This window comes from Papio anubis, chromosome X (genome assembly GCF_008728515.1).
Source record: "Papio anubis isolate 15944 chromosome X, Panubis1.0, whole genome shotgun sequence".
NCBI lineage: Eukaryota > Metazoa > Chordata > Mammalia > Primates > Cercopithecidae > Papio > Papio anubis.
The window spans coordinates 22,239,431-22,254,478 of record NC_044996.1 but is presented as its reverse complement, the minus strand read 5'-3'; the positions used below and the strand labels follow the sequence as shown (position 1 = coordinate 22,254,478).

Sequence of the window (15,048 nt, the reverse complement as noted above, 5' to 3'; positions counted from 1 at the left end):
AGCAACACTATTCACAATAGCCAAAAGTGGAAATAGCCTAAGTGTCCATTAACAGATGAATGGATAAACAAAATGTGGTATATCCACACAATGGAATATTATTCGGTCACAAATAGGAATGAAGTACTAAGGCATGCTACCAGAAGGATGAACCTTGACAACATCATGTTAAGCGAAAGAACTCTGTCACAAAAGGCCACATATTGTATGATTCCATTTATATGAAACGTTCAGAGTAGCCAAATCTACAGAGACAGAAGATAAATTAGTGGTTGCCAGGGGTTGCGAAGAAGGGATAAGGGTGAATGACTGCTTAATGGGTACAGAGTCTCCTTTGGGGGGTGATGAAAATGTTCTGGAATTAGATAGTGGTGACGATTGCTTGATTTTTGAAATACCATAACCAATTCACTGAATTGTACACTTTAAATAGATGAATTGGATAGTATGTGAATTACATCCCAATAAAGCTGTTATATATATTTTAAAATGTCTAAAGAGACATGACAACCAAAAACAGCCTGACTAGTGATGGGATTAGCTATCCCAAACTTTCTGAGTTTCTCCTTAGCCAGAGATTTTTCTCAGTAGTGTCAGTAAGTTGAATTTCAAGAGTAAATTCATTTCCACACTGTAACTGTCTTTTTTTTTTCTTTTTCTTTTTTAAATTTATTTATTATTATTATACTTTAAGTTGTAGGGTACATGTGCATAACGCTAATGTATTATGAAAAGTACTCTGGAAGAGTATGATATTCCAACCTAATCCCACAACTAAATTATATAGTCTGTCTGAACACATTTGGAAGGAAAATGACAAAAAAAGATCTATCTATATAAGATCTGCTCAAAACATAAACACTGAGGGTCTGGAGAAAGACTTTTTCTACAGAGGTCCACCAAGTATAGAAACATAATAAATGATACATGTGAATTCTGAACTTTTACAAATGAAAAATGCAAACAAGAACTGGCTTCTGGACATGCATTTTATTCAGAGATAGGGGGAGAAAGAATTTTCTTTTTTCTTTTTCAAAATTTTGGCCTGTAACCTATGATGAAGCCCTGGCCAACTCTTCAAAGCAGTTCTAGCCACCACATGTCTTCCTTCAGACTGAAACTATTTTAGGGGCTGACTCAGAAGAAACTAAGTGCAACACTCAAGGGAGCTGGAGGAAAGATGGGGAGAAGTTCTCTCATGCAGCTCTGTTTGTCTATGTATAAAAGACAGGGAGAAGTGCCAGTTTTCTCTGTATTCTTAAGATCAGTTTTGTTTTGGGGATAATATAGCTTTGTCTTCACTTCCTTAGACTTAAGTAATAGGAATACAGTTCTGCTTCTTAAGATTTATAGTCCTCTAAAGCAGAACATGAAAAGTTACCATTTCTTAGTGCATTTGTACTTTGTTGTACTTGCAGTTTACAAGCGCTTGTATTTCACTGATCTTTCGATCTCTCAAAAATATTCTAAAGCATGAGTGATAACCTAAAACACTGATGACTGAAATGAAGCTCATGGAGGTTAAATTACTTATTCGAAGTTACAAAGCCTGGTGGTAGAGCCATGACTCCAGGCAAGATCTTCTGACTCCAAATCTCATGCACTGATTCTAGCTGAGAAATGTCATAGATAGCATTGTTTATCTCTCTTGGGAATCTTAAACAAGGGAAACCTGTCAATTTTGTAGAGTACTTATGGTTCGTTTTCAGAATTACATTCATGCCTGATGTATCAACATTTTCATAATTGCCATAAGTTGTGCTCAACCAACATTTATCTAGCATCTACTATGTGCCAGGCATTGTTCTAGGTACTGAACAAGACTGATAAGGTCCTTGCTCTTGTGGAACATGCTATGCTCATTTAAATAGAGAAGTAACTTGATAGTACAAGGAAATAAAATGAGTATTAGAATTTATGAAGAGCTGGAAGTAAACACTAGGAATTCTGACTTCAGCACAAACCTCTAACTCACCATGAATGATACACCAAGCACTATGATTTAAGAATACTCTTAAACGCACACTCAAACACCACTGCATAGAAGTTAAGTCATCAAGAGGAATACCTTGGAATTACATTGAGACTTATTGCTCTCCAGATTTCTCTTGGAGAGGGCAACTACTGTTCTCATTTTACAGATGGGGAAATGAGGGTGGAGAAAGGTTGAGTAATTTAACTTGCACAACTTCATGAAGCTAGCAGGTGATCAAGCCATGGTTCAAACTCAGGCAGCCTGACTCCAGAGTCCCCTCCACCACTTAACCATACCACAATACTGTGTTACTCTTATGGCATCTATCATATTCTTCCTCATGCTTGCTGACTGGGCCCCTTAACCTTTTCTCCCTTACTAGATTTAAACTCCTTGAGCATAGAGATCATGTCTTGCTCAGCACTGCTGGCTCTATCTTGTCATTGGGGGTTACAGTAGCATTCCCCAGGATTTTTGTTTTGAAAATTATAAAGATTAAATGGTAATTTAACATTAACCCTTCTGTTGTATGACACTAGAAAAGAGTTTTGTCAGTTGGGCACCCTCTAGGCTAGCTGAGCTTTGGCCACCTCTGTTAGTTTTGAATCGATTGGACCTGTGAAGTTGAATATTTTCTCACAATCCTAGCCTTCAAATTGGGATGACAATACCTAGGATTCCCTATATATAGTGCATTCATTCTTCACAAAGAATGACCTATTCCTGTCCATTTGATAGCAACAAGATCTTATAAAAATATGAAATTCCCAGATGATTGCTGTTTGTGTCTTTGGATAGTAGGTTCATCTTTGGAATGTTTTTGCTCAATAATAGGTATGATGAAACTGAACTGGTGGTGGGAATAAGGGTGGGGGAGATTTCACTCCAATCCACAGGAAGAAACCTTTCATAAGTATTTTTCCATGAAAATAAAATAGTTAACTTTGACTTTGAATTGATGCTCATCTATGAGAGTCCTAGACAAGATACAACATAAGGAAAATACAAAAACTTATATTTTAAAATTAAATACATAACAGATTCTCTATTAAAGTATAATGTTTGAAAAAAGAACTGCAGATTTTATTATTTTTAAGAATTCATATTTTTTTTTCTCACGGAAGTTGTCTTGAAAGTAAAACAAGAGAAGAAAGACATGTTTTCTTCTAATCTAATGGAAGCAGTAACTTGTCCTAGAGCTGTTTGCAAGGCCACTACCATCAGCTACTTTTGCCCTGGTTTTCCTATACTTTCCCTGTCTCCTACTTTCTTTTGCCTTCCCTCCACAAACCAGCACATAACAGGAACACTGCCAGTGCCTGGTCCAGAAGATCACAAAGATTTTTGGCACCTAAACCAATCACTGAAGAGGTCTTCCTTTAAATGCATTTATCAACCCCTGAATAAACAATGAAAACAATGTTTTCTTTCTTTCCATTTTAAGCTTTCCTTACATCTGTATTACTTCTGAATTTCTTGTGGCCATTTATTTTGGCTCTACAAATATATGACACACCTGCCATACACTGCTTGAATTGGATGGCTGACAAGATTTAAAAGTCTTCAAGTTTTCAGATTTGCTTCAAGTTCTATTTCCCTCACGTGTTTTTGTTAGTGGTCCACCACAAGTTCTGTAAGGAATATAAGAGGTACTCAGCACTGCAGATGGAAACCATGATTTCATAGACATCCTATGGAAAATCAAGTCTTCTGTCCAGAAAAAAAAAGTGGTCGTAAAAAAATAAGGATATTTTGCCTAAGTACAGAACTTTTTCATTAATGTATTTTTAAAGCTTTGCTGCATTTTTTTCATAATACTCCTGGGATGGTAAATTCCATGTCTTTTTTCAAAAAGCAGGTAAGTCAACTTATTCTATTTTACAAAACAATTAAACATCCCAACTCAGTTCATACATATAATCATAAAAGGAAAAAATAGGTGCAACAGTGTCTCTTTTGAAAATAACTTTAGCAATGGATAAAATAATGTTACTGGCACATCTTTTTAAAAAAGATGTGTCCATTTTTAAATAGTGCAAGAACTTGCTAATAAATGCCATTTAAAGTTTTATTATCATTATTATTTTTTAATTGTACTTTAAGTTCTGGGATACATGTGCAGAACGTGCAGGTTTGTTACATAGGAATACACGTGCCATGATGGTTTGCTGCACCCATCAACCCATCATCTACATTAGGTATTTCTCCTAATACTATCCCTCCCTTAGCTCCCCACCCTCCAACAGGCCATGGTGTATGATGTTCCCCTCCCTGTGTCCATGTGTTCTCATTGTTCACCTCCCACTTATGAGTGAGAATATGCAGTGTTTGGTTTTCTGTTCCTGTGTTAGTTGGCTGAGAATGATGGTTTCCATCTTCATCCATGTCCCTGCAAAGGACATGAACTCATCCTTTTCTATGGCTGCATAGTATTCCATGGTGTACATGTGCCACATTTTCTTTATCCAGTCTAACATTGATGGGCATTTGGGTTGGTTCCAAATCTTTGCTATTGTGAATCATGCTACAGTAAACATATGTGTGCATGTGTCTTTATAGCAGAAAGATTTATAATACTTTGGGTATATATCCAGTAATGCGATTGCTGGATCAAATGGTATTTGTGGTTCTAGATCCTTGAGGAATCACCACACTGTCTTCCACACTGGTTGAACTAATTTACACTCCCACCAACAGTGTAAAAGCATTCCTATTTCTCCACATCCTCTCCAGTATCTGGAGATGGTATCTCATTGCAGTTTCGATTTGCATTTGTCTAATGACCAGTGATGATGAGTTTTTTCCATGTTTGTTGACCACATAAATGTCTTTTTTTGAGAAGTATCTGCTCATATCCTTCACCCACTTTTGATGGGGTTTTTTTTTCTTGTAAATTTGTTTAAGTTCCTTGTAGATTCTGGATATTAGCCCTTTGTCAGATGGATAAATTGCAAAAATTTTCTCCCATTCTATAGGTTGCCTGTTCACTCTGATGAGAGTTTCTTTTGCTGTGCAGAAGCTCTTTAGTTTAATTAGCTCCCATTTGTCAATTTTGACTTTTGTCACCATTGCTTTTGGTGTTTAAGTCAAGAAGTTTTTGCCCATGCCAATGTCCTGAACGGTATTGCCTAGGTTTTCTTCTAGGGTTTTTATAGGTCTTGTGTTTAAGTCTTTAATCCATCTTGAGTTAATTTTTGTATAAGGTGTAAGGAAGGGGTCCAGTTTCAGTTTTCTGCATATGGCTAGCCAGTTTTCTCAACACTACTTATTAAATAGTGAATCCTTTCCCCATTGCTTGTTTTTGCCAGGTTTGTCAAAGATCAGATGTTTGTAGATGTGTGGTGTTATTTCTGAGGCCTCTGTTCTGTTCCATTGGTCTATATATATGTTTTGGTACCAGTACCATGCTGTTTTGGTTACTGTAGCCTTGTAGTATAGTTTGAAGTCAGGTAGTGTGATACCTCCAGCCTTGTTCTTTTTGCTTAGGATTGTCTTGGCTATGTGGGTTCTTTTTTGCTTCCATATGAAATTTAAAGTAGTTCTTTCCAATTCTGTGAAGAAAGTCAGTGGTAGCTTGATGGGGACAGCATTGAATCTATAAATTATTTTGGGCAGTATGGCCATTTTCACAATATTAATTCTTCCTATCCATGAGCATGGAATGTTTTTCCATTTGTTTGTGTCCTCTCTTATTTCCTTGAGCAGTGGTTTGTAGTTCTCCTTGAAGAGGTCCTTCACATCCCTTGTGAGTTCAATTCCTAGGTATTTTATTCTTTTAGTAGCAATTGTGAATGGGAATTCACTCATGATTTGACTCTGATTGTCTGTTATTGGTGGATAGGAATGCTTGTGATTTTTGCACATTGATTTTGTATCCCAAGACTCTGCTGAAGTTGCTTATCAGCTTAAGGAGATTTTAGGCTGAGAAAATGGGATTTTCTAAATATACAATCATGTCATCTGCAAACAGAGACAATTTAACTTCCTCTCTTCCTATTTGAATACACTTTATTTCTTTCTCTTGCCTGATTGCCCTGGCCAGAACTTCCAATACTATGTTGAATAGGAGTGGTGAGAGAGGGCATCCTTGTCTTGTGCTGGTTTTCAAAAGGAATGCTTCCAGTTTTTGACCATTCAGTATGATATTGGCTGTGGGTTTGTCATAAATAACTTATTATTTTGAGATGTTCCAATAATACCTAGTTTATTGAGAGTTTTTAGCATGAAGCACTGTTGAATTTTCTCAAAGGCCTTTTCTGCATCTATTGAGATAATCATGTGGTTTTTGTCCTTGTTCTGTTTCTGTGATGGACTACGTTTATTGATTTGTGTATGTTTAAATAGCCTTGCATTCCAGGGATGAAGCCAACTTGATCATGGTGGATAAGCTTTTTGATGTGCTGCTGGATTAGGTTTGCCAGTATTTTATTGAGGATATTAGTCTCTCTATTTCTATTGTTTGGAATAGTTTCAGAAGGAATGGTACCAGCTCCTCTTTGTACCCTTGGTGGAATTTGGCTGTGAATCCGTCTGGTCCTGGGCTTTCTGGGGTTGGCAGGCTATTAATTACTGCCTCAATTTCAGAATTTGTTATTGGTCTATTCAGGGATTCGACTTCTTCCTGGTTTAGTCTTGGGAGGGTGCATGTGTCCAGGAAATTATCCATTTCTTCTAGATTTTCTAGTTGATTTGCGTAGAGGTGTGTTTATAGTATTCTCTGATGGTAGTCTGTATTTCTGTGGGATCAGTGGTGACATCCCCTTTATCATTTTTTATTGTGTGTATTTGATTCTTATCTCTTTTCTTCTTTATTAGTCTGGCTAGTGGTGTATCCTTTTTGTTAATCTTTTCAAAAAACCAGCTTCTAGATACATTGCTTTTTTTGAAGGGTTTTTCATGTCTCTAGCTCCTTCAGTTCTGCTCTGATCTTAGTTATTACTTATCTTCTGCTAGCTTTTGAGTTTGTTTGCTTTTGCATCTCGAGTTCTTGTAATTGTGATGTTAGGGTGTCAATTTTAGATCTTTCCCACTTTCTCCTGTGGGCATTTAGAGATATAAATTTCCCTCTAAGCACTGTTTTAGCTGTGTCCCAGAGATTCTGGTACATTGTGTCTTTGTTCTCATTAGTTTCAAAGAACTTATTTATGTCTGCCTTAATTTCGTTATTTACCCAGTAGTCATTCCCAAGGAGGTTGCTCAGTTTCCATGTAGTTGTACGGTTTTGAGTGAGTTTCTTAATCCTGAGTTCTCATTTGATTGCACTGTGGTCTGAGAGACTGTTTGTTATGATTTCTGTTCTTTTGCATTTGCTGAGGAGTGTTTTACTTCGAATTATGTGGTCAATTTAAGAATAAGTGTGATGTGTTTCTGAGAAGAATGCATATTCTGTCGATTTGGGGTGGAGAGTTCTGTAGATGTCTATTAGGTCCATTTGGTCCAGAGCTGAGTTCAAGTCCTGAATATCCTTGTTAATTTTCTGTCTCATTGATCTAATATTGACAGTGGGGTGTTAAAGTCTCCCACTATTATTGTGTTGGAGTCTAAGTCTCTTTGTAGGTCTCTAAGAACTTGCTTTATGAATCTGGGTGCTCCTGTATTGGGTGTATATACATTTAGGATAGTTAGCTCTTCTTGTTGCATTGATCCCTTTACCATTATGTAATGCCCTTATTTGTCTCTTTTGATCTTTGTTGGTTTAAAATCTGTTTTATCAGAGACTAGGATTGCAACCCCTGCTTTTTTTTTTTTTTTGCTTTCCATTTGCTTGGTAAATATTCCTCCATTCCTTTATTTTGATCCTATGTGTGAGACGGGTCTCCTGAATACAGCACACTGATGGGTCCTGACTCTTTATCCAATTTGCCAGTCTGTGTCTTTTATTTGGGGCATTTGGCCCATTTACATTTAAGGTTAATATTGTTATGTGTGAACTTGATCCTGTCATTATGATGCTAGCTGGTTACTCTGCCCATTAGTTGATGTAGTTTCTTCATAGTGTCGGTGGTCTTTACAATTTGGTATGTTGTTGCAGTGGCTAGTACCGGTTTTTCCTTTCCATATTTTAGTGCTTCCTTCAGGAGCTCTTGTAAGGAAGGCCAGGTGGTGACAAAATATCTCAGCATTTGCTTATCTGTAAAGGATTTTATTTCTCCTTCACTTATGAAGCTTAGTTTGACTGGATATGAAATTCTGGGTTGAAAATTCTTTTCTTTAAGAATGTTGAATATTGGCCCCCACTGTCTTCTGGCTTGTAGGGTTTCTGCAGAGAGATCCACTGTTAGTCTGATGGGCTTCCCTTTGTGGGTAACCCGACCTTTCTCTCTGGCTGCTCTTAACATTTTTTCCTTCATTTCAACCGTGGTGAATCTGACGGTTATATGTCTCAGGGTTAGTCTTCTAGAGGAGTATCTTTGTGGTGTTCTCTGTATTTCCTGAATTTGAATGTTGGCCTTTCTTGCTAGGTTGAGGAAATTCTCCTGGATAATATCCTGAAGAGTGTTTTCCAGCCTGGTTCCATTCTCCCCATCACTTTCAGTAACTCCAATCAAACTTAGGTTTGGTCTTTTCACATAGTCCCATATTTCTTTGGGGGCTTTGCTCATTCCTTTTCATTCTTTTATTTCTAATCTTGTCTTCACACTTTATTTCATTAAGTTGATCTTCAATCTCTGATATTATTTCTTCTGCCTGATCGATTTGGCTATTCATACTTTTGTATGCTTCACAAAGTTCTTGTGCTCTGTTTTTCAGCTCCATCAAATCATTTATGTTTTTCTCTAAACTGGTTATTCTAGTTAGCAATACCTCTAACCATTTTTCAAGGTTCTTAGCTTCCTTGCGTTGGGTTAGAACATGCTCCGTTAGCTTGGAGGAGTTTGTTATTACCCACCTTCTGAAGCCTACTTCTGTCAATTTGTCAAACTCATTCTTCGTCCAGTTTTGTTCCCTAGTTGGCAAGGAGTTGTGATCCTTTGGAGGAGAAGAGACGTTCTAGTTTTTGGAGTTTTCAGCCTTTTTGTGCTGCCTTTTCTTCATCTTCACAGATTTATCTACCTTTGGTGTTTGATGCTGGTGACCTTCGGATGGGGTTTTTGTATGGACGTCCTTTTTGTTGATGTTGATGCTATTCTTTTCTGTTTGTTAGTTTTCCTTCTAACAGTCAGGTCTCTCTGCTGCATGTCTGTTGGAGTTTGCCAGAGGTCTAGTTCAGTCCCTGTTTGTCTGGGTATCACCAGCGGAGACTGCAGAACACCAAAGATTGCTGCCTGCTTCTTCCTCTGGAAGCTTCATCCCAGAGTAACACCCACCAGATGCCAGCCAGAGCTCTCCTGTATGAGGTGCCTGTCAACCCCTGCTGGGAGGTGTCTCTCAGTCAGGAGGCACGGGGTCAGGGCCCCACTTGAGGAAGCAGTCTGTTCCTTAGCAGAGCTCAAGTGCTGTGCTGGGAGATCTGCTGCTCTCTTCAGAGCCAGCAGGCAGGAACGTTTAAGTCTACTGAAGCTGTGCCCATAGCCTCCCCTTCTGCCAGGTGCTCTGTCCCAGGGAGATGGGAGTTTTATCTATAAGCCCCTGACTGGGACTGCTGCCTTTCCTTCAGAGATGCCCTGCCCAGAGAGGAGGAATCTAGAGAGGCAGCCTGGCTATAGTGGCTTTGCTGAGCTGTGGTGGGCTCCACACAGTTCGAACTTTGAGGTGGCTTTGTTTATACTGTGGAGAAAAACTGCCTACTCCAACCTTGGTAATGGCAGACACCCCTCCCCTCACAATGCTGGAACATCCAAGGTTGACTTCAGACTGCTGTGCCTACAGCGAGAATTTCAAGCCAATGTATCTTATCTTGCTGGGCTCTGGCAGGGTGGGATCTGCTGAGCTAGACCACTTGGCTCCCTGGATTCAGCCCTCTTTCCAGAGAAGTGAACGGTTCTGTCTCACTGGTGTTCTAGGCACCACCGGGGTATGAAAAAACTCCTGCAGCTAGCTCCGTGTCTCCCCAAACAGCTGCCCAGTTTTGTGCTTGAGACCCAGGGTGCTGGTGGGGTAGACAACCAAGGGAATCTCCTGGTCTGCGGGTTGCAAAGACCATGGAAAAAGCATAGTATCTGGGCCTGAATGCACCGTGCCTCACAGCACAGTCCCTCATGGCTTCTCTTGGCTAGGGGACGGAGTTTCCCGACCCCTTCTGCTTCCCGAGTGAGACGATGCCCCACCCTGCTTCAGCTTGCCCTCCATGGGTTGCATCCACTGTCTAACCAGTCCCAGTGAGATGAGCTGGGTACCTCAGTGGGAAATGCAGAAATCACCTGTCTTCTATGTTGATCTCACTGGGAGCTGCAGTCCAAAGCAGTTCCTATTCGACCATCTTGCTCCACACCCAGAACCCACCATTTAAATATGTTAAACTAGCCCAATTTAATATAAAACAACTGAAAACCTGGATTCTAAACATAGTTGTTATTAAATCACACTCATTAAGTGCTTGCTTATGTGCATGTGACAGAAATCTCAGTGCCATTAAAAGGTCTTCTTTCACCAAAAACTGGATTTCAACTTGAAGACAACAGGAACTTGACACACTTGACACTTCCAATCCTATAATGCTCAAGCATCTTAGATGAATGAAATACTAAATGGGTCCCAAGACTGATTCCATTTAATATATGTGGGGTGATTTTGCTGACAATACTCGGCAGACATTTATCAGGCATCCACTATGACCCAGGCCCTGATCTAGGTCCTGGGGAAACAAAGGTGAACAACACAAAAGCCCCTGTCCTTTGACTTGTACATTCAAGTGAGTGGTAGCAGGTGAGGACTAGCCAGAGGAGCAGAAAATAAAGAAATATATTCCATCATTCATTTTATCCAATCAACAAATATTTAATATCAGTGAAAGTAAAATCTTTAAAAATGTTAACATAGGAAAATATCAATCAATCAACAAACATGTTTTGTATGCCAACTACCTGCACAGACCTGTATCATGTGCTTCTTGGGAATTAGAATAACCTTAAGGCACTGCCTCTGCACTCAAGAAGCCCCTAATTTAGTTGGGGAGGTAAGAACAACATATATGATATGTCTGCAAACAATGCAGACAATTAAGAACAAAATTTGGTAACATTAACAACAAATTTGATGACAGTTCTGAGAACAGAACATCACTAAAGTCTGGAGTAGTCAAAGGAGTTTTCAAGAAGAAAGGGGAGCTGGGCCTTAAAGAATGAGAAGGATCTAGATGAAAGCAAGAGGAGCAGATAGTATTTCTGAAAAGGAAAGCAGCATGAATAAGGGCTGGAAGATCAGACTGGGCACCTGGCATGTGTAGGATGGTGAGCATACATGGGTTGGTTAGGATGGTAGGTTTATACTGGTGAAGAGAAATAATGTGTGGGTGGTTTCTGAAGAACCTGGAAAGCGACCCAAGGAGTATATATTTGTTATAGAAGAAGGAGCCTTTCTCACAGAATTGAAGCAGAGTAGAGTCTTAGAGGCCGTAAATGTAGTATGTTAACAATGATCTGCTCCTGGAAAATTGGTTTACTTAAGGAGCCCACAGCACAGAGTCAGAGTAAAGTTCATGCATTCAATGTACTGTGGAAGAACAAAAGGTGAAGTGAAAGTAGATAAAGGTCAGAGTGTTTTTCTCTACTTCACAGGCTCCGTGAGGCCAAGATAGAGAGTATTTCAAGACCGGTCAACTTAAAAAGGTTGGGAAACAGAAAATTACAGCTTCTTGTTTGCATTTTGCTACCTACCCATCATTTATCAATGACCCCAGTCATTAAGGACACATAGCTACATTCCTATTTTCTGAACTGACTCAAATACTTTTCAATCTTTGTCTCTATAATATAAATTCTTTTTAAAATGTAGTTGAACTTTCAACTAGGATGGTTTTTTCCAGTTACATTTTGCCAAATGGTAAGCTCACACCAGGAACTAAATTTGAACAGTAACTTTTTGGATATAATGCCATCCTGTAAATTCCTGCTATAGGGCTTTAACCAGCACCCCTTTTCAAACCAGTGGTTTGAAAGTGTTCATGCAGACGGGCGTGGTGGCTCACACCTGTCATCCTAGCACTTTGGGAGACTGAGGCGGGCAGATCACTTGAGGCCAGGAGTTCCAGACCGGCCGGGCCAATATGGTGAAACCCCATCTTTACTAAAAATATAAAAATTATCTGGACATGGTGGCACATGCCTGTAATCTCAGCTACTCAGGAGGTTGAAGCACGAGAATCGCTTGAGCCTGGGAGGCAGAGGTTGCAGTGAACGGAGATTGTGCCATTACACCCTAGCCTGGGCAACAGAGGGAAATTCTGTCTCAAAAAGAAAAAGAAAAAAAAAAAGTGTTCATGGTTCTCCCAAAGTACATATTGAATTGAATCAAATTAAATTTTGGTGGCCAAGATATTCACTGATAAGATTTGGTTGAACATTCACTGTTCACCTCCCCATACCCACACACACACACACACACACACACACACATCAAAAGCTATCACTAAATGTTTATTCATCCTTTAACTACTTATAAACAGCCCAAGAAATTCTCTAGTCAAACATGAGGGTCATGTAAGGATAATTATTTGGCAGAGAGGTAAACTAAGGTAGCATCCATGTGATATAATGTTGTAAAGGGATTCACTACCATACCTAATAGGCATCCCGTGAGGGCTTCCTTACCTGAATTCATCACTGGCATTATAGCCAATAAATTCAGATTCTCAATCTCCATACTAAGTACCTTCTTATCAAGAGCACTTATAAGAGAAAAAAGCTTTGTGGCTGAAAATGTTGGGAGAGTACCAAACGTACCCTGATTTCAAAGACCAATGCCAAACCTTCCAGTAGCCTTGAAGGGAGTTTTCTGGGAAAGTGAATTTTCTAGGAAAGTATGCACAAGAGTTCTAACCCTTTGTGTCTGAACTTACTGTTTCTAGAAGCATTATTTCACATTCATATCACGCACATGACTGAAATACGTATCTACAAACCAATTGCCTAGAGTTCATTGGAAAGTTGGCTACTTTAGCAAAAAGTTATGAGTGAAATGCTGGGAGCACAGACAGGATAGAATCTTAAGCTCTATATTTCCCAATCTTTACACAGGCCTGAGGGTATCCTTCTTTAAGAGTTTCTAAAATAAAAAAATTCACTTTTCGCTTGATATTCCAAAGTAATTTATGCTTCACTGGAAATTGTGGGCCTTTCTTTATGGAAAAATCTAGAGGAACTTCGAAATAGGCTTACTTTTAAGCATCTTTTAATTGAATGTTGGCCAAGTAGTCAATGCCCTTGTTAACACTAAAGAAAGTTGTGTAAATACAATACAGTCATTATAAAGTCATCTTCCTGGCCCAGATAGAATAGTTCTCTTCCATCTTCCAAGGTCAATCTCAAAAAATCTCAAAAGAAAGATTATAGAACCCCCAAAGTAGAGGGGAGCTGGAAAGGAGATTGGTTTAATTATACCATGAGATTGGAAAGCAACACCTTACCCCCATAATCTAATACTCATCTTCAATAAAAACAATGCTATGAAACACATCAGTTTCAACTCTGATTTACCTCAATAAATGGGGAAACAACTTCTGTGCCAACTTTTGCGAGGCATGCGATTTAAATCCATGTTTTGGATATAAAAAAGGGATATGGACAATCAAGTATACATCAAATACGAAAATATTCCAAATAAAATGGGCTCATAATAGAGTTATCAAAGCCAATGAGGGACAAAGTAACCTCCTGATTACTTCAACCTTGAACAGAGGCCCAGAAGGGTTCATTTACTTGGCTGAAATGCCTAAAATTTTTAGTGTACACACGAAGAGTTCACGCTGTAATTTCATCTTATCTGATATCTTGGCAATCTGTGATCAGAATGGGTAGGCAGAGTCCCAAAAGTTTAACCCAATTGTCCCAGTTCATTTAGTTTGTTTTATTGACAGCTCATATTCATGTTGAAACTTAATTCCTGGCTCTGGAGGCATTTTCACACTACTGAAAACCAGAGGGACACCTTCCATAGCTTTAAATCCCTGGAGAAAGGCAATCCCTTGCTTCTGAGGTTATAAAGATTCATTGACCTCTGTGGGCCTGTGTCTTCCATTAATTTCAAGACAACTGCCGTGACACCCTTGTTCAGTTTCAGAGAACAACATCTTCTTTGGACACATGGTTTTGTTTCATTTGCCTCTCTACTATAGGTTGTCCAAACTTTGGATTCAGCTTTTCTATCATACTCTGCCTGATCCTCTCTACTTTCTAAAACCTGTTAGAATCAGATTTAGTTTACCTGTTTGTAACCATCTGACCCTCCTGGCCACAGTCTGTTGCAAGCCAAAACTCGTGAGATCTAGCACATTTCTTCTGTTAAACAAATAATTTGGTTTGTCCTCTCTTTTTCCTGTGTCTACCTCTGTGAGCCCATTTCTCCTGTTATCCTCTGGTCTGGATAAACTGTGTCCACACAAAATATTTTCTATATTAATTTCTAATCAACTGTGATACTGGGAATTGTATTAAGTAGGAATTCTAAGAGTGAGTTTAGGATTCACAACCACTAGAACACAATGAGGAAGATAAATTTGCTTTGCTGAGCATATATGATGTATTCTAAAGCCAATATCTTTGTTATTAACTAATAGCTATTTTTATCTTCCAAGGTCAATCTATTGATTATTAATAGGTATCAATAATAGTTAACATGTATGGAGCTCTATTTCTGTGCCAGACACTGTACTAGGCATTTTATATTCATTTTCTCATTTAGTCATCCCCAATATCCTATGAGGTACATACTTTTAAAGAGCAATGTTAAAATTTCATTTAAAAACAAAATCAGTCTTTCACAAATTTTAATTCTAGACTTGTCACCAAATCATTGTATTGTTTTTCAATATTTAAATTTCTCAGAAATCATAAGAGTCATAAACACCAATAAAAAATCTCCAAGTTCTCATTCTCTACACCCCAGATTCCTGAAATTACAATAAGAAAGCTTACTAATCCCTACCCATGGAAGCCAAAGCATCCTGAATTGCTTATAGGTACACATATCTGGCAAAT

General features: G+C 38.7%; 1 protein-coding gene across 8 annotated transcripts in view; it reads right to left on the bottom strand.

Moving 5' to 3' along the window:
• The window catches only part of MBNL3 (muscleblind like splicing regulator 3), a 120,146-nt gene that overhangs the window by 69,389 nt on the left and 35,709 nt on the right, over nt 1-15,048 (bottom strand). The gene's annotated exons all lie outside the window — the stretch shown is intronic.